The sequence below is a fragment of the Octopus bimaculoides genome, chromosome 2 (genome assembly GCF_046866305.1).
Source record: "Octopus bimaculoides isolate indiv1 chromosome 2, ASM4686630v1, whole genome shotgun sequence".
Lineage (NCBI taxonomy): Eukaryota > Metazoa > Mollusca > Cephalopoda > Octopoda > Octopodidae > Octopus > Octopus bimaculoides.
The window spans coordinates 133,849,519-133,872,474 of record NC_142929.1 but is presented as its reverse complement, the minus strand read 5'-3'; the positions used below and the strand labels follow the sequence as shown (position 1 = coordinate 133,872,474).

Below are 22,956 nucleotides of genomic sequence, written 5' to 3'. Positions count from 1 at the left end.
AATAGCCACTACCAATAGTGATACATTTCTCCCATTGCTTTATGCAACTGTGAATACCTGTCTGTGGAAGTTGTTAGGATGCATCTGTAGCCAAGACTTTACTTTGGAGATAAGTTCATCATCATCTGAAAAATGCTTCCCTTCAAAAAAGACTTCATGGCTGGAAAGAGCTGGAAGTCAAATGGTATGAGGTCAGGAGAATAAGGGGGGATGAGGAAGGATTTCATAGCTGCAGGAGTGTGCTTTCATCTGGGCAAAATGCACATTGTGAGCTGGGGCATTGTCTTGGAGGAGGCAGACTCCTTTGGTCAGCATGCCACACCTCTCTGCTTTGATGGCGTTCACAATTTCTGCAGCAGTGAAGCATAATATGAAGTTAAGTGTGGTGCCTTTGCCAGAAAATCCATCATCACTACTCCGTGCTGGTCCCAAAAGACTGTGAGCATCACCTTGCCTGCTGAGGGTTGGCCATGAGCCTTCTTTGGAGGTGGTGAGTTATCATGCTTTTATTGCTTTGACTGGACTTTAGTCTCAGGATCATAGTGATGGACCCATGTTTCATCCTGTGTGATAAGTCTGCTGAAAAATTCCTCCTCATTTTCTTGACACATTGCCAAAAGAACCTGGGGGCAATTGACTCGCCTCTGCTTCTGAAAAGGTGTGAACATCTGGGAAATCCATCGTGCAGAGAATTTCCGCATGTGCAAATAGTCATGAATGATTTTTTTCCATGGACCCTGCACTTATCTTCACTTCTTGGGCTAGTTGCCAAATAGTTATGCAGTGATCCTCCAAAATGCCATCTTCCACTTTATGGATAGTGTTGTCATCAATGATGAAATGTGTTCATCCACTGTAGTGTTTAGATTTATCACTTCTGGTTTGGATATCAAGGTCCTCATAAAAATCATCTTAGATTTTCAATCATCCTCCTCTTCATAATCATCATCATCATCATCATCACCATTATCACCACCACCAACAACAACAACATCAAAACTACCACCACCACCATCTCTCTCTGTCTATCTATCTATCTCTGTCTCTCTATCTATCTATATATTTATCTATCTATCTGTCTATCTGCCTCTCTCTCTCTCTCTGTTTATTTGTGTGGGCATCCAATTATGTCTGTATGTGTAAACTCTCTCACTCTCTCTATTTGTATGTGTATATTTCTGTGTTGTGTATGTGTGTGTGTGTGTGCATTTACCTTCAGTGTCAAAACATGTGTCACCAAAACAGGCTGAATGTCCAAACTGTCAATGTCCAAACACTCATGTCTAGTCACCTCATTCTGGTATCAGTGTTTTAGTTTGGAATTACTGTTCTTTTTGCGTTTGTGAACACTACATTTTCCCTATTTTTACCCTTTTATTTTCCCATATCAATACAAATATAATACCATGTTGTGTTCTTATTTCAAAATTGGCCTTATTCCTAATGTTTGAAATCATTATTAGTGACAAGTGAGACATGGCTGCTTATACATATTCTTTGACATCCATTACATTTGCTTTCCTGCCTCATCGATTGTCCTGTTAATATCTTTTAATCCTATAATCAAAAGTGCACTTGAGTGCAGATGTTGATAGATGTCACAATTCTTTAGTGAGCTATTTGTAAGTTCAGTGAAAGAGAATATGGAAGAATTTAGATATGCATGTACATGTGTGTATGTGAATATGTATACATATGCATATACATATATATGCATATCTCTCTCTCTCTCTCTCTCACCTCAGTGGATTGCATATCTGAAAATGAAGCATGCTCTAAATTTCAGAGTAATAATGTGTTTACAAGAAGATAATTATATGTCTGGTCATAGTGTGACTACAAGTTTCCTATCCATAAAGGGGTCAGCCTCATAGATGACTTGTCAAACATACATATGTTCATGACTATTGGAATCTGATGAGTCTTCTATAAGGCTGAGCACTTTGTGGATAGGAAACGTGTAGTCACTCTATGACTGGCCATAACCCCAAGATTCCGAGTTCGATTCTAAGCAGTGACCTGAACAATAACAATAATAATAACAACATTGAAGAATACCTTAGGAATGAGAACCCAGGTTCGAAAATTCCCCAAGACACCTGAAGAAGGCTGGAGGGTATATCAGCCGAAACATTGTGTTAACAACAAACAAGATGAGGAAAAATATCCATTGAATGTAAATAATGTACATAATTCCTCATCTCTTAAAATAGAACAATAAGTTTCCAATCCATGAAATGAAAAGCACGTGGAGACCATAAGCAGACAATTTAGGTAGGTTCTCCAACTTGAAATAGAACAAGGCTTTACTGATGATGTCACAAATATTACTTTTGACAAAGTTCTTAAGGTGTTTTGATGTGAACTATACCATTCCTTAATACATAATTATGGATACACAAGCTATCACAGTGGTTCTTACCCAAGGTCCGTTTGACCCTGGGCGGCCATGTGAGATTTTGTTGTTAAAATTCTTGTGTAATAGATCGGTTATTATTTCTTTATTGTCCACAAGGGGCTAAACATAGAGGGGACAAACAAGGACAGACAAAGGGGTTAGGTCTATTACATTAACCCCAGTGCATAACTGGTACTTAATTTACCGACCCCAAAAGGATGAAAGGCAAAGTTGACCTCGGCGGAATTTGAACTCAGAACGTAACAGCAGACGAAATACCACTAAGCATTTCGCTCAGCGTGCTAACGTTTCTGCCAGCTCGCCGCCTTAGATCAGTTATTCTTCTACAATACATAAAATATTTTAACAATTTTTTAAAATATAATTTCTAATAATATTTAATTATAAAAATATAACAAGAATTTTTAAACATCAAATGGCTATGAGGGCCCAGTAGAGCAAAGTGTAATCAAAGGGGTCCATAGGTAAAAAAGGATTAAGAACCACTGGGCTTGAGAGTTAAGTGACTTGGTCTTATACACAAGGTATTGCTAATGGTAGAAACTATACCAAAAACCCTTCATTATATATATTGTTTGTTTTATATGAGGAAGAAATTGAAAGGAAGAGAGTGGAAGATGCTTACTTTTGAGTATGTATTTCAGACAAGATCACATGATGATAATAAAATAATAGACTCATAAAAATAAAGTGTAGAAACATAGAAGCACACAAAGATGCAATTCATAGTCTGAAAATCTCAAAATCCTGTCCTGATAATTCTTATAAATGTAACAAATAGTAGCTAATAGAAAATAAAGAAAGAAAGAAAGAAGGGGAAAAAGAAAGAAAGAAAAAAGAAAGAAAGAATGAATGAATGAAACATTAATAAGGAGACAGAAAACTCAATACAAACAATTTATATTCTATAAAACAAATTGAATCAAATTTGAAAATAAAAGAAAACCACCACCACCATCACCACCACCACCACCACCACCACCATCACCACCACCACCACCACCACCACCACCACCACCACCACCAACAACAACAACAACAACAACAACAACAACAACAACAACAACAACAACAACAACAACAACAACAACAACAACAACAACAACAAAGGTTAAAAGAAACTAAATCAGCAACACAGTTCCATCACACTTCATCAAATCTCTCTCTCCCTCTCTCTCTCTCTCTATCATGGTAATTACTTAAGATTTTGCTTTTTAAGAAGATTAACTAGGATTTATTACCGAGAAATTAAACATGGCAGGGTGTGTCTGGATGCAGGGGTGGGTGGGAGATAACAAGACTATTGGCTTTGTTTATCATTGTTAATTAATCATGTATTCACATATCTCCACTTACTATATCCAACATCCTCCCTTTTCTTACTTAAGTGTAATTTTTTACAATTTATTGCTTTTCTTTTTAATGTTTCCTTCTCCTCCAATGACATCCCCCTACCACCACCACCACCTTTATGACTGCCACTGTCAGCACCATTTGTGGATTTGAATTTTTTTTTTAATAAAAACTATGAAATGATGATTTCAATTATTAATCATTTTAAAACAATTCTTCGTCAATATTAATCTGTTGCCATTATTATTTTTTTCCCTACTATTGTAAGATTGAACAGTTAGCTCTTCCCTAGATATAGCATTAGTTTGTCCATCATCATCAACACTGACCAAGGACATCACATGGGAGGAGTCATAAGCCAAATACTCTAAGCTACATGCCTTCACATATATTATACACTTTATTGTGTTTTCTTATGTGCATGATTCCCCAATGCATGGAAAAATTATCTTGTATGAAACCAATCCATGCTACAAAAAAAATTGAGCATCACTGTTCCAATGAATCAGCCAGTATGTCATTTATTGTCATACACAGCAAGATGATATTTACAAGATACACTACACAAAGATGCTTATCTTTTCTAATATACCAATGGTTGATGGAACTCACAGGAAGTGTAGAATTGACAGAGGTTAATTTGAAACAGCTTACTTTAGTATTCTGTCAAAGTTTTCAAATACTTAATCATAGTGTTGTGTAAAGGCTCACCTCAGATATTAAAAGACATCAGTTTTTGAGTGACTGCATGAAATAGTAAGTCATTGTAATGATTTGATGTATCAATTCTTCTATCTTTACATTTCAAACTAAATTGACAACAGGTTGGATGCTTTAGGGAGAAAAATGAATATAAATGAAATGTCATATAAACAACAGACAAGCACCTGTCACCAAGAATTCTATCAACTTCAGTGTTTCTTAAAAGCTGTTAGGGAAAATATTTTTGCTTCACAGTCACTATACCTCACACACACACACACACACACACACACACACACACGAACATGCACACACACATGCACACGCACACATGTCACACACTTATATACATACGTTCATTCATTCGTACATATGTCCTGTAGGCAGCATGTCAAGTATTACACCTTGTCCTTTTGTTCACAGAACAGAGTAGTTATACAAGTGACTCCAAAAACATCTTTCATCATTTCTTTCTGGATGACTTGAAGCTGTACAGGCCAAGAATTAACCACAAAATCAAAAACAAAAAGCAATTATATCTCATTGACCATTTTGTTTTGTTCACAGACAGAAACAAAAATTGGTGAGCTTGAAATGTGTGTGTTTGGTGTTAAGTTATGAAAACTTGAGCCCTTCCCCAACAAAGACTAAACCAGGAACAGCTTGACTGAACAGCTTTTACATGAGAGCTACAAACGTTTTGGACAGAATAAAAATGTCAGGTATGATTGGCCATACATACAGAAAAGGGAAGAAATAAATATCACATAGGAGTTCGTGTTTTTTTTCTTCTGATTGCTGAGTGTGTGTGTGTGTGTGTGTGTGTGTGTGTGTGTGTGTGTGTGTGTGTGTGTGTGTGTGTGTGTGTGTGTGTGAGTGCATGTATGTGTGTGCCTTGCTGGTCATGTCATTGCAAATACTTTGATGATTTCTCATCTCTGTTGCTGATGTCATGCTTGAGGTTTGATTCTTACACTGTTAGCTTTCAGCTACAAGTTGAAAGCCAAGAGTTAGGCTTTCCCTTGTCTCTGTTAGTCTTTCTCTATAAAAAAAAAACTAGGCTACAAGTGGTGGATGACACTTCAGTTAGCTGTTCATATAGTTGAAGTTAACAAAGTGAATTATGATGCTACAAGAGTAAGAAGCACTTGAGAATCCTGCAGGAAAGTGTAATAACAGTTGCTTCTGATAGGATCCTGTGGACAAGGTACTCAAGGGTTCTACCTCAAGAACTCTCTCAGGAATAGTAGATAGAAAAATGAATGGTTGGGGTAATAAATGTCAAATGGACATTACTGTTTGTTTGATGAAGTTTGGAAATACAAAACAAATCAACTTTACTTGTTTCTATAATAAAGGAAATAGATATTGGTTTCAAATATTGGTCCAAGGCCAGCAATTTTGAGAACTTTAATTAATTTCATTGACCCCAGTGCTCAAATGGTACTTCTTTTATTGACCTCGAAAGAATGAAAGGTAAAGTCGATCTCAGCAGTATTTTAACTTAGAACATACAGGTGAACAAAATACTGCTAAACATTTTGCTCAGCAAGCAAACGATTCTGCCACCTTATTTACTTTAAAGGCAATAAATATTAAGAAGAGAAGTTGGTGAAAATGCTGAGAAAATTTCTGTAGTGAGTTTATAGTTCAAATCGTGGCTAATTTTTCAGTTACATTCATGAAAATGCTATTTTCCCATGAGAGATGATGTAGTCGACCAGAATGGTTTTTAATAGATTAAGAAAATTATAACAACAAATAGCGAGGAAAAATATTGTGATTGATTAATTAAAAGAAATATTGGTTGTCATCATTATTGTCATTGTTGTAATCGTCATCGTCGTCATCATCATCATCATCAACAGTAGTAGCAGCAGCAGCAGCAGAAGAAGAAGAAGAAGAAACTGTATTGTTTAATGTCTGTTTTCCATGCTGGCATTGGTTGGAAGATCCAACAGGAATGGATGAGCCAGAGGACTATAACTAAAAATAACAGTAATGAAATTAAAACACAGTTGGCCTGGTATTGTTTGGCTCCACAAAATAAAAATATGCCCCGTTGTAGAAATTAGATGTCCACTTGACATTAAGAAAATGCAAGAGAAAGCAAACGTCTATGAACAATTGGTGGAGAGTTTGCAAATCCAGTCAATTAAATTTAAAGAATGAATCGTTGTGTGAATAATGATGGAAAGATCAAGGCCGTTTTCTTTAGAGCCTTGCTACTGGGCAGGTAACCAGTTAACATACTCTCTAAAATACAGCTTTAGGTGTTTTCGCTCAATAAACACTCACAACGCCCGGTCTGAGAATCGAAACTGCGATCCTACGACTGTGAGTCCGCTGCCCTAACCACTGGGCCATTGCGCTTCCACACATACATACATACATACATACATACAAAGAGACAGATAGACAGATAGATAGATAGATAGATAAGCATTGATATTTCCATCCAGTTTTAACTGGTTGGGTTCTAGTTATGTTGGAAAAAAATGCCAACAGTTTTTTTTTTTTTTTGTAAAAATTCTTGTTTCCTATCTTCTCTCCTTATTTTTGCATTCTTGTTTATATTACTATTGTTTGTGTTAGTGTTTTTTTTTTTGTTTACTTGGTGGAGGTGGATGTAATCTAATAAATAGTTAATACTAGTATTGTAAAAAGGAAGGAAGAAGTCAGAAAGACAAGAGTATTGAATCAGATGTGATGGGAAGAAGTGAAAGTCATTTAAATAGAAAGTTCTATTTTAAAATATTGACTTAAAATTTTGGCACAAGCCCAGTTCTATTTTAAAATATTGATTGATGAAAACAAGTACAATAGTTAGAAATATTAATAGATTCTGCTTGATAATGCATTTTTGTCAGGAAGTGTGTTGATAATGTTGAATCACTCTCTCTCTCTATCTATCTATTTATCTATATATATATATATATATATATATATATATATATATATATACATATTTATCTATCTATCTATCTATCTATATATATATATATATATATATATATATACATATTTATCTATCTATCTATCTATCTATCTATCTGTCTATCTATCTATCTATCTATCTATCTATCTATCTATCTATTTACATAAATGTTAACCACTAAGTGAAGGTGCATGGCTTAGTGGTTAGGGCATTCAGCTCACGATTGTAAAGTCATGAGTTCAATTCCTGGCAATGTATTGTGTCCTTGAGCAAGACACTTTATTTCATGTTGCTCGAGTCCACTCAGCTGGCAAAAATGAGTAGTACCTGTATTTCAAAGGGATTGTCACACTCTGTGTCACGCTGAATCTCCCTAAGAACTATGTTATGGGTACATGTGTCTGTGGAGTGCTCAGCCACCTGCACGTTAATTTCACAAGCAAGCTGTTCTGTTGATTGTATCAGCTGAGACCCTCGTCATTGCAACCGATGGAGTGCTCCTATTAACCACTAAGCATGGCTTAGTGGTTAAAGTGTTGCACTCATGAATGCGAGATCGTGAGTTCAATTCCCAGACCTGGCATTGTGTTGTGTTCTTGAGCAAAGCATTTCATTTCATGTTGCTCTGTGATCATTTTGACATCTGGCATGTGGCACCTGCCCAGGTAATGTCAATCTGATAGAGGGAGTGAGCTTGTGTCGACACAAACATTTGATCACTATAAACAAATCATCTGTGTGTTTGCTCAGTAAGAAATTGTTGAACCCTCATATGTTGTCTAACGACAGGAGAGTCCATCATATATATATATATATATATATATATATATATATCCTGATCAACATTATATATTGACCACTTTACTGGTCAACATTATATATATAAAAATATATGATTGACCATTGACTGAACACTATTCAATTTTTTTTCTCCATGTTTTTCTCCTTGTCTCCGTATTCTTTCTGTTGAAGAGCGTAGCTCGAAACGTCAAAGACTTTCCGTATTCCCGAGCGTCATACTAATATATACTTTTGTTATTTACACCACCTGTCCTCGTCTGTTGTTATTATTTGTATATTCTCCCATATATAAAAATATACCTTAATCCCCTAAGATCTCAGATATTTTTTCTGAATCTCTCGGATTCTTTCAATGTGCTAGCTTCCTGGTAATAAATCGATATTAATTAATATCTGATTTTTACCCTATGTTTTAATTATTTATATATATATATATATATATATATATATATATATATATATATATATATATACACACATATATGCATATATACATGTATATTGGGTCATCCCATAAATAATGTGGGTTTCTTTATACTTCTTTTATTTTTCAAAATTAAGATAAACAAAATTCTTTTTTAATCTAAAATATACTCACCTTCATTCTCTATAATGCTCTTCCGTCTATCTTGCAAGGCTCCTCTACCAAAATTCACTTGTCTGTGATAAAAATTACTTCTCCAGGAAAAAATGAATTTATTTTAAAAGATGGAATATATGACAGAGAAACGTTGGGTAAAAGTCATAAATGAACGTGGATCATACTTTAATTAAATAAATCAGTTCTCTAACACTTCTGAAACATTTTATTGCTACCTTTCAAATACGATATTTCATGTAAAACAACCTAATACATACATATACATGTGTATGTGTGTGTGTGTGTGTGTGTGTGTGTGTGTGTGTGTGTGTGTGTGTGTGTGTGTGTGTGTGTGTGTACGCGTGCATATTTCATATCTGGTTTATGGCCACTACATGTTGAAAGAAGATGAAATCAGCTTTACATTGATTCATTTATTATTTACTTTTTCATTAATCATTATTGTGACGTTAAAGTGTTAAAATGTTTTTAACACTTTGTGATATTTTTTATTATTTTCACATTTCTGAAAGTGGTGAGCTTGCAGAATCATTACCAAATTTAGCAAAATGCTTAGAGGCATTTCTCTCAGATATTTACATTATGAGTGCAAATGTTGCTGAGGTAAACTCTGCTTTTCATTCTTTAGGGGTTGATAAAATAAATAATTGATTTCTTTCCCTCCCATCAAAATTTCTGGCCTTATGCTAAAATTAGAATTATTTTCACTTCTGAGTTCAGTTTCCAGTTGAATCAAACTTACTTTTCCCTCTTGTGGTTATTCAAGAAAAAATTAAATGCTTTTTCAAATAATTTTTAGCCCCAGGTCAGATCTGATCCAGCAGTCTAATAGACAGAAGTGTTCCCTATGTGATTATGATTATCCTGTCAGATTTTCACAGTTTATGTAATTTGATGTTTTTTTTCTTTTTGAAGTTGGTAGATATAATTTGAGGAAGATATGGTTTCTTTTTCTAATATATTAAATGACCATGTGTGTGCTCTCTCATTAACTTTATTAAAATGTAATGGTCAACTCAATTACACTGTAAAAATTTAGAGATGCAGATGTGGCTATGTGGTTAAGAGGCTTGTTTCCCAACTATATCATCTTGGGTTCAGTCCCACTGTGCAGCACCTTGGGCAAATGCTTTCTACTATAACCATGGGCTTACAATATCTTATCAGTGGATTTAGTTGAGAGAAACTGAAAGAAACTCATTGTGTATATGTGTATGTATGTACATGCATGAGTGTGCATGCGTGCATGTGTGTGTGTGTGTATAGACATATGCATGTGTGTGTTTGCATGCACCCTTGTCTTGATATCATGTGATAGTTGTAAATGAGTCTCACCACTACACAAGCAGTGTTATTCCTTTCTAATATTCTATGAAAATATGTCAGGGCAATGGGAAGTATTACCTTTCTTGGAAACAGGTGAAGGTTGGTAACAGGAAGGGCATCCAGTTGGAAAAAAAATACTGTCTGACCTATGAAAGCATTGGAAAGTGAACATTAAGTGATGACAGAGATGGTTCTAACTGGGTGGATCATTGGACAAAATGTTGTATCATATTTAGTTGCTCTCCTTTACTGTTTGAGTTCAAATCCAACTTAGGTCATTTTTGCTTTTTATTCTTTAGAATCAATACAATAACTACCAGGCATGAGTTAAGACATTTGCTTCACAATGATAAAGTCCTGGGTTCAGTCCCATTGAGTGGTACCTTGGGTAAACATTTTTCACCATAGTCTCATATTGATCAATACCTTGAGTGAAATAAAAGCAGTCAAAAACTGTATAGAAACTTGGTTACTGTAATTCTAAGGACCAGTCATGTCACATTTAGTGTTAGGCTGAGTTTATTTGAGGGTTAAGACCATAAATAAATGTCTGTGGAATGTTCAGCCAATTACTCCATAATTCAATAATCTCTATTATAGGCGCAGGCCTGGCCATGTGGTAAGAAGCTTGCTTCCCAACCACATGGTACCGGGTTCAGTCCCACGGCATGGCACCTTGGGTAAGTGTCTTCTACTATAGCCTCAGGCTGACCATATATATATACATATATATATATATATATATATATATATATATATATATACAACAGGCTTCTTTCAGTTTCTGTCTACCAAATCCATTCACAAGGCTTTGGTCGGCCTGAGGCTATAGTATATATATATATATATATTTATATATATATATATATATATATATATATATATATATATATATATATATATTTATATATATATGTATATGTATATATATATATACATATACATATATATATGCATATATTTGTGTGTTTGTGTCAGTATTTGTCCCTCCACTATTGCTTGACAACTGATCTTGGTGTGTTTATGTTCCCATAACTTAGCGATTCAGAAAAAGGGACTGATAGAATAAGTACCAGGCTTACAAAGAATAAGTCGATTTCTTAAACTAAAAGCCGGTGTTCCAACATGGCCACAGTCAAAATGATTGAAACAAGCAAATGAGTAATCAATGAAAAGGTGGTTCAGTTGATTAAATAGCTGTAATGCTTGTCAACAAAATCAATGGAAGATGCATTTTATTTTACTAGTCAAGAACTGGAGCCGGTGTATTGAACTGTTCCCTCCTGCTAATCTGCGTGGGCTTGTTCCTATGTTAGAAATCAATAATTATGATCATTTATGAGAAATATGCTGGAAGATGTGCTATTCTGGTAGAAGGTAGTGAATCAAGACATGAGAGGAAAATCTACCGAGGTATTCTTTAAAAAGCATTTCACATTAACATAATCAGGTATCTGGTTCTTTTTTTAGGTAAAGAGTCAGATATCTGGGTCGCTCAGTGCAAACTCTTCTGTTGTGATCATGTAATTACGTGTAAGCATGTAAATGTGTGTGTGTTTGTGTGTGTGTGTGTGTGTGCATGTGTGTGTGCACATGTGTAATGTTTCACACATGCAAAGAAAGCACCATCCATAAAACAAAATGTTTGCCTATTTGTATCTCTCTCTCTCTCTCTCTCTCTCTCTCCATCTATCTATCTGTCTATCTATCACTATATCTATGTGTAAATGTGTGTGTTTGTGTGCGTATGTAAAACACTTCTAGAGAGATTCCACTATGTTACTTACATTGACAAAAGTCATAGAACCCAAGAACTGGTACTGACAAATTGTGTAACTTGATAAAAACTAATGTAATTTTTAGAATGGAAATAAAAGAATATTGCTTTTGATATTTTCAATGTAGCTTTAATATTGTGATATATTTGATTAGACAGTTATAACCAAGATAAGAAATAAGGAAATGTCGTCATTTAAATTATAAAGAAAATTCATCTAAGAAATTTAAGTAAAATAGTTATTATTTTGGATCTCACAAGTAAACTCTTTTATTCATGTATGTACATACATACATACATACAATAGCCATCCAATTATATGATTGTGTGAGTGTGTATGTGTGTGGTGGTGTGAAGGTACGTGTCTCAGAGGTTAGAGCATCAGATTAACAATCTTGAGGTTGTGAGTTCAATTGCTGGACCAGGTTATGTGTTGTGCTCTTGAGCAAGATACTGCTGAAATACTTGCTAACCCAGACAGGGGTTTGGTCGGCCCGAGCCTATAGTAGAAGACACTTGCCCAAGGTGCCACACAGTAGGACTGAACCCGGAACCATGTGGTTGGTATGCAAGCTACTTACCACACAGCCACTCACTATTTTTATTATTGTTATTGTTAATGATGTAAACCTTTTGAATAATAATCTTTATGAAGAAATCATTATTATTATTATAATTCTGTCGAGGCTAACTTTGCCCCTCGAAATAAGTACCAGTTATGTATGGGGGGGTTATTTTATTGACTAACCCCCTCTTGCCAAATTTCAAGCCTTGTGCCTTTAGTAGAAAGGATTATTATTATTATTATTTTATGTTTGACTTTTGTTTTACATTTGTACAAGTTGGATCCAAGTCTCACCCAGAGACCTCAAGAGACAACAAGTTAGAAGTTCATGTAGGTGTTATGCCTAGGGTACCATATATTTGGATTTGTACAGTTTTGTTCAAGTGAATGTTTAAGAAACCATAAGAAAATTATGTGTTTGCTTTAAAATTTGAGATCACATAGACAGTATTTTACGTAGGATATGGGCAGTTCCCATGAGCACTATTTTTTGAACTTCAGCCATTTTGGGGTTTCCTGGAATCTGATCTAGGTAGTAATCAGCCCGTTTTGCTGTCATTCCCAGGGCACCTATGACAATAGGTATTGTTTTCGTCTTCAGATTCCACATTTTGCTCATTTCTATTTCAAGATCTTTATATTTGCTCAGTTTTTGGTAGGTCTTGACAGATACGTTTATATCGATTGGGACAGTCATATCAATGAGGAGGCATGATTTTTGTCTGAAGTCTTTCAGTATGATGTCTGGCCTATTTGCGTCTATCTTTCTGTCAGTTTGAATGGTGAAGTTCCAGAGGAGTGCAATGTGATCATTTTCAAGTACTGGGGGTGGTTTGTGTTCCCACCAGTTTTTATCATGGGGCAAGTCCAGCTTTTTGCATATTACCCAGTGAATATATTGTGCAGCTCTATCATGCCTGTTGAGATACTCTGTAGGCGCAAGCAGACTACACATGGAGACAACATGATCGATGGTCTCATTTTGTTGTTGGCATATACGACATAATGGGGAGCTGCCGTTCTTTAATATGTTGGCCTGGTAGTTCTTTGTAGGTAGGCATTGATCTTGGGCTGCTATGATAAACCCCTCTGTTTCTGATTTCAAGCCAGAGGCCATTAACCATTGGTGGGTAAGGGCTTTGTCAATATCTGCATTATTCGCTCTCTTTGGGTATTTGTCATTGAGAGGTTTTCCATGCCATTTTTCAGTCATAATAGCTAAGGCAGCAATTTTAGCACGGGTTTTCAAGCGCTTAGCTTTTTCTGCAGGTGTTTCTAGTTCGTCTAATTCTTGAATTTGTTGCAATTGGAATTCACTTAGATATTCCTTTGCCTGTTTTGTTACTGAGTAAGATGCTTTCTTGCTTTCATATTTTAAGACAAGTTTTAGCATCCAGTCCTCAGAGTTTTTCAGATAGGTGTCTAGGCCAATTGTGGCTACCTTCATTGATAATGCCAGCTGTAAAAGTCCTCGGCCTCCTTCTTTTCTTGGCAGATAAAGACGTTCTATATCTGCCTTAGGGTGGTGCATTCTATGCATTGTCAACAGTTTTCGTATTTTTCTGTCAACATTACATATTTCAGTAATTGACCAGTTAACGATGTTGAAACTGTAAGTCACGACTGGTATGGCTAGAGCATTGATCGCTTCGATCCTGTTTCTCGCGTTCAGCTCTGTCTTCAGTATTGCTCTCACCCTGCGATAACATTCTCTTCTGATCCTTTCCCTCATCACTGAGTGCTTGATATTGTCCCCTTCAATTACCCCTAGGTATTTGTAGCTCTCCGCTGGTTCTAACTCTTTTATGACATTTTGCTGGTCAAGGTTCACATTAGATGTATTTGTCATTTTTCCTTTGATAAAGGTAGCTTTTGCACATTTATCAAGGCCAAATTGCATCCTGATGTCATCACTGAATTGTTTAACAATCGCTAGTAGGCCTTTGAGTTGTTGGTCATTTTTTGCAAAGAGCTTTAAATCATCCATGTAAATGAGATGATTTATATTTTTATCAAATATTTTATAACCATACTGTGCATCATTGAGCAATTTTGAGAGCGGTATTAGGGCTAGACAGAAGAGGAGTGGTGATAGTGAGTCACCCTGGAAAATGCCACATGAAATTCTTACATCTCCAGCATTTAGAGATTCATTGTCATTGTTCAACATCAGTGTGGTTCTCCATGATCTCATACTTACAGATAAAAAGTTTCGCAGAGTAGGAGCTATTTTATACATTTCCAGACATTTCCTAATCCAGCTATGTGGTAGGCTATCAAAGGCCTTTTTATAGTCTATCCAGGCTATTGACAAGTTTTTGTGTCGCTTGTGACAATCTTCTAAGATCATCTTATTGATGAGTAGCTGATCTTTACAACCATAAGATCCACGTTTACATCCCTTTTGCTCATTAGGGAATATGCTACTTTCTATTAAAAAACTATAGGTGTACTCGGTTAGGACAGATGTTAGTGTCTTATACATTGTTGTTAAGCAGGTTATGGGGCGATAATTTTTTGGTTCGTTTGTTTCCTCATTTTTTGGAAGCAGGAATGTTAAACCATTAACTGGCCAAGAGGGCATCAAACTAGGATTTTGCAAAACATCGTTGTAAAGTTTTGTTAGCAGTTCATGGCTTTCTGGGAAGGCATTCAACCAGAAGTTAGGAATTTTATCCTTTCCTGGAGACTTCCATTTGCTTGACCTCCTGAGAGCAGATCTTATATCTTCTACCCTGACCCCCTCCCACTTTTGCTCCTCTAAGGAGTCTAGGTCTGTAGATATTCTATCAATCGAAGGGGCCTTTTCATTGTGTGTTTTATCTTCTGCCCAGATTTTATTCCAAAATTCTTGCACTTCTTCTTTTGATGGGACAGACTTTATTGTTACTGGTGTTTTCCCTATCTTCCTGTAGAAATTTTTGGGGTTATTTTTGAACATGTTATTATCTCGGAAGAATCTAACACGCTTTTCATACCTTGCTATGCGGGCAGCTTTAGCACATACCTTTTGCTTGATGGTTTCTATGGTGGCATCAATGTCAACTATGGTTTTCATATTATATTTTTTCTTTAGTTTATGGGTCTTTGTAGGTTTGATACTCTTGTCAAATTTAAGGTTTTTCAAACATTCTATGTCAGATCTAAGCAGCTTAATTTGGTGTTGAATGCGTTCTTGCCAAGAAGGCTTTTTGTGGGAGTGTTGTCTTTTTCTAATCTTTTCACCACATAGAATCGTTGAGATTCTTGCGGATGCATAGTACAGGTGGTTGAGATCTGTAATATCAACATCATTAGCTGAAATTATATCCTTAAGTGCAAGGCGGATTTTACCAATTATTTTCAGGTTTTGGTTAGAATTGCGAATTTTGGGGAGAGTGTCGCGTTCATTCATACTAGTTTCTTTAATTTTCAGCCATTCAATCATGATTTGATTTTTTAGATCATGTAGTTCTGTTGCGTCGATTTCTGTATGACTTCCTTCATCTATTTGATTTTCACCTGCATTAGTGTTTATGGTTGGTTCAGAGAGTATTTCACTTTGCCTATCAGTTACCTTAACTCTTTCAATCATTACTGTATTTTCATCAGCCTTGGGCTGGTTTATAATTATTTCCTCTGTACTATCTTCTTTAGCTGCAGTTTCATTCTTCTTATCCTTTACTGCTTGCTTAATTTGGTCAATCTCTACTTCAGTTAGTAATTTTTTTTTTCATAATGTTTCTTCTGACGTTGGCAAGTTTGTTACTGTCTATGTAGGGTCTTACTTCAAGGTGTTTCTGTCTCCAGTTTAAGTAGGTTTGTACAGTATTAGATTTATCTGTAGGGAAATATATGGCATGGTAGAAGGCTGTAAGAACTTCTTTATTATCTTCCCTAGACCATTTTTCATTCTTTTTCTTTTGGTTATTTGATGACGAGCATGGATGGCCATCTGTTGGAATATTCCGGTTGTGGGGTACTTCCAGCTCCTGTGTGTCGGGAAGATTTGAACCAGTAGCAGATTTCTCGTCTCGGATTTGGTTCATTATCCGAGTAAGTGGTCCTTTATAACCCGGTCTATGACCATTCCGGTTTATATTTTGTTTTATTAACAGTGAGGCATAACAAGCTTCGACGTTGACGCTAGGGGACGGATCTGTCTGCTTAGGGTACATTTTTTGAGACAACACCGTCTCCGAGCTCTCGTGACGTAGCTTCTTAAGGCTAGCAGATCTATTTCGAGTAAGTGGCCCTTCGTGATTCGGTCGATGACCAATCTGGTTTGTGATCTGCCTTGTTATCATTGAGGCATGACGAGCTTTGGCGTTGACATTAGGGGACGGATTTGTCTGTTTAGGGTCAGTTTTTTGAGACAACACCGTCACCGAGTTCTCAGCATGTAAACATTGCTCGTAGCGTAGTTTTTTAAGGCTAGCAGATCGGTATTCATCTGTATTTTTTTTGTTGATAGATTTATCTCCGAGCATAGTGTATTTTTGTGTGTGTGTGTGTGTGTGGCGTTTTAAACTTATGAATGGTTCACTGTCTGTGCTTGTTCACAAAATGAAAATAAATAAAGAAGAAAAAAAAAAGTTTTGGTTTTGCTTCGTTTATGATATGTGTTTTCGTATGCGTGAGTGTGTCCTGTGATTTTCACGTAGTTGTGTAAACATTAAGATGCATGTGTAGTTCTATGGGTATCAAAACGTATATATCATTGTGTACACGTTCGAGTGTATGCGTAATTATTCAATATATGTACTTACTATTTTGTTCCATTTCTTTTTTATATAGTTTGTAAACTTTCCGGTGTTGGTTTTGCGTGTGTGATCGCACGTGTTTCATTGAGACATCGTGCATAGGAGGACCTGTGCTTTGTATTGCAGTGAAATTTCATTTTTTAAGAATAAAAAAATATTAAAAAAAAAAAAATATCTTCGTTAAAAGACCGCTTCCTTCAAATCTTCCACCGGTTCTGTTGCCTAATTCCATCGATGTTATTGGATTAGATATGTTTTTGTATAGGGAGCCCGGTGTAGCACATCCATGTTGTTATTCAGCCCGGTGCTCTTATTATTATTATTATTATAATTATTATTATTATTATTATCATTATTATTATCATTGTTATTATTAAGGTGAGCTGGCGGAATTGTTAGCATACTGGACGAAATGCTTAGCAGTATTTCAGCTGTCGCTACATTCTGAGTTCAAATTCCGCCGAGGTTGACTTTGCCTTTTATCTTTTCAAGGTCGATGAAATAAGTACCAATTATGTACTGGGGTCGATATAATCGACTAACTCTGCCTGCCAAATTTCAGGCCTTGTGACTGTAGTAGAAAGGGTTATTATTATTATTATTATTATTACTATTAAGGTGAGCTGGCAGAATCATTACCATGCTGCACAAAATGCTTAGTGGTATTTTGTCTCACGTTACGTTCTGAGTTCAAATTCCGCCAAAGTCGACTTTGCTTTTCATCCTTTCAGGGCCGATAAACTAAGTACCAGTGAAACACTGGGGTCAATGTAATGGACTATCCCCCTCCCACTAAATTTCATGTTTTCTGGACTTGTACTAAACTAAGTTTTATGCCTATTTCCTCTACCCATCTGTTCAGATCTTTAGGGATAGTTCCCAATGCAACTATAACTGCTGGGATATATTTTTATTATCATTATTATTATTATTATTATTATTATTATTATTATTATTATTATTAGTTTCATTATTATTGTTATTATTAGTTTTCTCATCTATATAATAACATGTTATAATTACTTTTATTATTTTTGTTATTATCAGTTTTTTCTTCTATATAATTGCGGGTTGTTGTTATAATGACTTTCATCTTCACCACCATCACCATCATCATCATCATCATCATCATCATCATCATCATCATCACCATCACCAAATCCCAAAATCACCACCACCACCACCATTATCATCATCGCCATCATCGTCGTCATCATCATCGTCATCAACATCATCAGTATTATTATCGTCGATTTTTTTCTATTTAATAGTGTGTTCTTATTATAATTACTTTCACTATTATTGTTGTCACCAGTTTTTGTTCTATATAATATCACATTAATAGCAGTCTGTAATAGGTATGTATGTCTGAGTAATAATGATTGAGACTGTTTTCTCATGTATATGCACACAAGTTAACACAACTACATATACAGTATATATGACATTGTGAATCTTTAATGCATATCAGGTTACTTGAAGTTTTAATCTTTCTACTGACATTTTTGAAGCCTTTTTTTTTATCTGTCCTAATTAATTATAGTGGCTAGAGCTCAACTTGATATGATTCCCTACTCTGTGTGGGAATGGATAGGTATCAATTCATATATATATATATATATATATATATATATATATATATATATATATATATATATATAATCGAACCAAATTATATATATATATATATATAATTGAATCAAATTCGATGACTGGCACCTGTGCCAGTAAAGCGCTAACACCACCGTCCGAGTGTGATCATTGCCAGAGCAGCTGTCTGGCTTTCATGCCAGTGGCACGTAAATAGCACCAATTAAGCGTGATCGTTACCAGTATCGCCTTACTGTCACTTGTGCCAGTGGCGCGTGAAAACACATTTGAGCGAGGTCGTTGCCAGTGCCGCTGGACTCGCTCCTGTGCAGGTGGCATGTAAAAAACACCATTTTTAGCATGGCCGTTGCCAGTACTGCCTGACTGACCCTCGTGCCGGTGGCACGTAAAAGCACCCACTACATTCTCAGAGTGGTTGGCATTAGGAAGGGCATCCAGCTGTAGAAACTCTGCCAGATCAGATTGGAGCCTGCTGCAGCCATCTGGTTCACCAGTCCCCAGTCAAATCGTCCAACCCATGCTAGCATGGAAAGCAGACATTAAACGATGATAATGATATATATATATATATATATATATATATATATATATATATATATATATAAGTAAATGTTAGAGGTAATACTTGACAATTGTAAGCACCAGTGTATGCCAGCTCGTGGTTGAGGTGAATGAATAAATTGTAAATGCAAAAATAAAAACAAAAACACAAAGGATTCTGCGGTACACGTGTTTCAAGCTTTATAGTTGTTACATCAGTGTATAATTGACAATATAAAGCTATCTTCAGCCGCAAATGTATGTATTCTCTCCCAAGAATTATATTACATAGGCGTTAAAGGAGGAAGAAAGATGAGATATAAGAGGTGTTTTGCATTGTACTATACCTCGTAGAATTCTTAATTGGGGAAGGGTGGTGAGGAAAAATCTAAATGTAGAAGAAGAAGATAAAACGATAAATAGATATAGATACATAGATCTTAAAGGTCGTAAGGGATAGATATATATGAGCTGTGTCTGCCTATGTCAGTGGTGGGTCGTAAATAAGTAGTTTCAGGCCAGAATAAACTTGAAACATGATATTTTTGTGGTGAGTGGTCAACCTAAGTGAATTACAACTTAAGTGTACTAACTTATCTACATACACTTATCTAGATGAAGAAGGGTGAAGGAAGTGGAAAGGGTAATTATAACATAGAAGACCTTAAAGAATGAATAATTAAACATGTCAACAAGAAAAGGGAAATAAAGTATATGGGAGAGGGAGGGTTGGACGTTAAAATTCAAAAAACAGAGTATTGGGGGCATTTCGACTGTAGTAATATAGTATAATAGTGATAGGAAATAATAGCACCCACATTAATAATGTAACAAATAAGAAATAAAATAAGAACTAAAAAAATAATAAAAAAATAAGAGATAAAGAATAAAAAAAAATTAAAAATTAAAATTAAAATATAAAAAATAAAAAATTAAAGGGAAAATATAAAATATATAACAATTGAGAAAAATAAATGTATATATATATATATATATATATATATATATATATATATATATATATATATATATATATATATATAGATGGAACTCGAGGGAGATCCAGGAAGACATGGGATGGGGTAGTAAAGGACAACTTCAGGACACTGAACCTTTCAGATGAAATGACAAAGGACTGAGGTACCAGGTGCTTTACTGTACTCAAGAAGACCCTTTCTCCACTGCAGAAGTGTTAAGGCCACTCCCTCGGGTGGAAAGGATGGATCTGCAAGAGCCTTGTGCCAGTGACATGTACAAAGTACTCATGTCAGTGTCACATAAAAGTATTTGTGCCAGTGCCACATTAAAAGCACCCATTACACACCGTAAAGTGGTTGGCATTAGGACAGGAATCCAGCTGTAGAAACCAGGCCAAATCAGGCTGGAAACTGGTGCAGCTTCCCAGCTCTGGTCAAACCGTCCAACCTATGCCAGTGTGGGAAATGAACATTAAAAGATGATGATGAAGATGATGATGATGAGGAGGATGATGATGATGATGATATATGTATGTACATGTAGCTTAGACTCTGTTCACTTTATAATACGAACTCATGTTATCTTGTCCCATGAACAAAATTCCAATTTTATATGTTATTTGTTATTCTTTGCTTTATCCTTTATAGCTAATTTTATTTGGATTTCTTATTTTTTTAATTCCTATTCTTTAATGCTTATTTTTATAGCTTCTTTCTATACTTTTATAATTATAAATTTATTTCTTTTTTATTCATTATTTATTATTTTGTATTCTTGTTATTCCTTTTTTATATTTATTGTTCTTTATTTTGGTTCCTTATTAATTTTTAGTTCATATCATTTGATTGGGTCATTATGTGAAATTTTCTTTCCCTTGTCTCCAACTTGCGTCTTTTACTTTTATTGGTTTATTTTTATTTGTGATTATGATATTAATTTTTACTCTTCATTTCTATATTTTTACTTTTGTATTTCTTTAACTTTCAATTTTTTCTCTAATCACTATTTTCTGTCTCTTTTATAAATATTTACTGATCACATCTGTCATTATTTGTATTTTGTCTGAGCTTGATTCTATGATGTGTAAGAGCAATATTTTCAACCCATTTTATATTTTGATATCTTCATGTGATGAGACCATAACAAAGGACTGTCCTTGAGAAAACTTGTCCTACAAAGTAAAATCAAGGCCTTAAAGGCATGTTGTTTATGTCCATTCCCTTGCATACAATCTGTCCTTGACAAACCTCTTTCCCAGAACCCATCTTCCAAACACTTTACCCCATCCTCCTCCTAGATTCACAACCCACTGTATTTAATCACCTTTTGCACCCTTCACGCAACGTGGTCCCTTTCAAATTTTTATCCTGCAACATATCTTCCTAATACCCACTCCCTCTACCTGTGTCCACTTCTCACCGTGTCCCACTTTTCTTTCACAATCTTGCAAATTTATCCCCCCCCCTCTGCGATCCTTGTTTCCACTTTACTTATATATATCTTTTTGTAAATTGAGTGTACCCCACCCCATCACATTTTTACCATCTTCTCTATCTCCGTTCTCTCCACCCAAGTGAGGTATTCAGGCATCTCTTCCACTGCAAGACACTTATTTCTGTTCCTCTATTCATACTCCAACCCTTTATCACCTGGCACAAAGCCACCTCCCTCAATACTATTCCTTCCCTCATTTGAAGGGCCTTGTCTTGCAAGTTACTTGGTGACCTCACTGCTGCTGGTGCTACATAAAAAGCACCCAGTACTCCCTGCAAAGTGGTTGGCATTAGGAAGGGCACCTTGTGATAGAAGCCATGCTAAAGTAGACAGTGCTTGGTGTGGTCTTCTGACTTGCTAGCTTTTGTCAAACTATCTAACCCATGTCAGGAAGGCCTTAAATGATGATGACAACGATGATGATGATGATCATCATCATCGTCGTCGTCGTCATTGTCGTCGCCATCATCCTCATCATCTTCATCATTGAAACAATTGTGATGAAGGACTTGTTATATCATTAGCTTGTTCTCTGTGATTATTTCAATTATATGACGTTATTTTACTGTGTCATAGCCTGATTCCAAAGATATACCATTTTATAAAATGTTAAATGTGCATTACAGGAAGGCTGCAGTCTAACATCATTCAAAAACATCATGCGTTTTTGTACATCATTATGTGTGTGTGTATATATATATATATATATATATATATATATATATATATATATATATATATATATATAAATTCATGTGAGTATGTGTGCATGCACACACACACACACACACATATACATAAGAGGAAGAAGAAATGAAGCACTTATTCCTTAGTTTATTTATATACAGGTAGAATTATATAGAGTCAAGGGTGCTATTGGATAGCAATGATATGGGGGAACAGGGCCATGAGGTCAAGATTGGGGAGTGAGAGCTTGGCATAGTGTATGAAGGAGGAAATGTGAGGAAGAGAAGAGATGTAGATTGGTTTGTTTGGGGCAGGGTATATGAAAAGCTTTCTTGTTACTTTTGGGTAGAACTCACTGATCAGTGATTAGTGGATAGCAATGATACAGTGAGACAGGACCCAGAGGACAAGATTGGTGAGGA

General features: G+C 35.5%; 1 protein-coding gene across 1 annotated transcript in view; it reads left to right on the top strand.

The window, feature by feature from the left end:
* Nucleotides 1-22,956, top strand: part of LOC106867967 (potassium voltage-gated channel subfamily KQT member 1) — a 251,801-nt gene that overhangs the window by 147,498 nt on the left and 81,347 nt on the right. The window lies entirely within an intron of this gene.